Source organism: Sorex araneus, chromosome 10, assembly GCF_027595985.1.
Source record: "Sorex araneus isolate mSorAra2 chromosome 10, mSorAra2.pri, whole genome shotgun sequence".
NCBI classification, from domain to species: domain Eukaryota; kingdom Metazoa; phylum Chordata; class Mammalia; order Eulipotyphla; family Soricidae; genus Sorex; species Sorex araneus.
Genome location: NC_073311.1, coordinates 51,549,608 through 51,551,791, shown reverse-complemented (window position 1 = coordinate 51,551,791; position 2,184 = coordinate 51,549,608). Strand labels below are relative to the sequence as shown.

Below are 2,184 nucleotides of genomic sequence, written 5' to 3'. Positions count from 1 at the left end.
TTTCATTTGCTGAGGAGTCAAATAATCAATTGCCAGCTTCTTAGGCAGAATATAATTTAAAATCTTAAAAATAAATATTTAAGGTTTTATCAAAAATATTTAAAGTAATTTTCTTTGCTTGTTTGCTATCAATATTATTTCTAATATTTTTCTTTGCATCAAATTAGAATAATTAAACTTAAAATGTGTTCCTTCATGATGCACATGTTTAAATCTTTAAGAAAGCAATAACTTAGTTTTTTGCTTGTTAACCTGCAAAATAACTATTCCTCAAGTTTCCCCGCCCACAGTGACTCTGCTAGAATCTTGATCACACCCTTTATTAACTGCTACATGTAGTCAGGACAGAGCACAGGCCTGCCACTAAGCAGCTCAGAGATGAGACGCCAAAGAGAAAATGACCCACAACTGAATTTGCAATCAAGAAGACAGTTAAGGAAAGGTAAGTGAGCTAATAACTTCATTTCAGTAACAAACTAATAGCAAATAAAGCTGGAAATCAATCTTGAAAATGAACCTGTAAAGGCCTAACAAGTATTCTCAGAGCAAAGGGAAAGCGCTGAATAGACATTTGACTGTCTCCAGTGAACTGTTGGGAGTGGGGGTGCAGGAAGAACAGAGAATGAGGCTTATATACTTTTCATTGATGGAATGAAAACTTGAAGAAGTTGGACTATGGTATTCTAATATGAAATCTGAGGACGAATTTTACTCATGCATTGAAATTTGAAGACTAATTTAAAAAAAATCTCTTGGAACATTATATTTCTTGAAAATGCAATGGTATTTCCTAAAGTAGCTTAGAGTTTTCCTTAGTGGTTTGGTAAATACAATGCCTGTGCTCCTCCATTCTTTTGGAAATAATGATATCATTACCAACATTTCTCCTTTCTGTGTTTCCATCACTCTTCCTGCAGGTTTCCCCTTCCCTCCAGAACAGCTGATTGCTGAGGTCCTTGGAATTACCTGCTTGGTCTTGCTGTCCACCTTCGTGAAAACCATAATCCTTACTTCCTGTAAGAATATGTTTAAGGGGCCTGGGGTATGACTCAATGGGTGGGAGGCAGAACTAGCCCCTGAGAATAATTATGTGTGCTGTCAAATTAAAAATTAAAAAACAGAATTGAAAATTTTCAAGAAAATTGTTCAGTTTTATAATGATCAATGCCTATAAATACATACATTTATAATATCATGAAAATGACTTATTTTTACATGTGAATTTAAACATATGGACTATTCTAAATATAGTAAAAATATAAAAATAAAAATGCACATTTAGGGGCTGGAGCGATAAGACATCGGGTAAGGCATTTGACTTGCAAGTAGTCTACCTGTGTTCAATTGTCGGCATCCCATATGGTCCCCCCAGCACTGCCAGGAGTAATTCCTGAGTGCAGAGCCAGGAGTAATCCCGGGGCATTGCTGGGTATGAACCAAAAACCAAAAAAAAGCACATTTATTAAATTAATGTATAATTGTCATCACATAAATATTTTATTGCAATTTACACTTGTTTTTAAATTATAGTAGTAGAGCAACTGCAGAGATGTGATATACGTTAACTTATTTCATAAATAAAAGAAATGTAATAAAAAGTTAAATGTCTCATTGAGAAATCCATATTCATTTTGAGATATTTAAACAAAATATTTACAAAATATTATGAATGGTCATATTTTTCCCCCACACTTATGAAATAGTCTGTCAAGTCTTCAACATTATTATTTCACAGTTTGCAAATTTTATTGTAGGTAATTTAAACTTAAAATAACATAATTGATATCAAATTAAAGAACTATACTTATATCTATTATTCAAAATAATTTGGCAGGTGAACCAGGACCAACAATCACCAGCTGCCCTGCTGCTGAAAAATTATGTTTCCAAAATCTCGATGTTGATTCTGTATGTAGAGCAAGGGCGCTGCCCTACGTGTGCTGGTCACGGGAGGAGCCCTCTTTAAAAGTAAAGTTTTATAGAATTACTTTACAATTTTCTAGATACTGAAATTGAAATACCAGAGCCGAATAATGCATCATTAGTGACACGGACTCAGAAAGGTATATAATGATCTTTGAAATTCTAATCACTGTATCACTGTCATCCCGTTGCTGATCAATTTGCTCAAGCAGGCACCAGTAACGTCTCCATTGTGAGACTTATTGTTACTGTTTTTTGGCA

At 34.0% G+C, this 2,184-nt stretch overlaps 1 non-coding gene across 1 annotated transcript; it reads right to left on the bottom strand.

The window, feature by feature from the left end:
- Window positions 1–1,832: 1,832 nt before the first annotated feature.
- Window positions 1,833–1,964, bottom strand: LOC129399231 (U11 spliceosomal RNA). Its single transcript, XR_008627005.1, has one exon. It is a non-coding gene; the product is annotated as a U11 spliceosomal RNA (small nuclear RNA).
- Window positions 1,965–2,184: the final 220 nt, after the last annotated feature.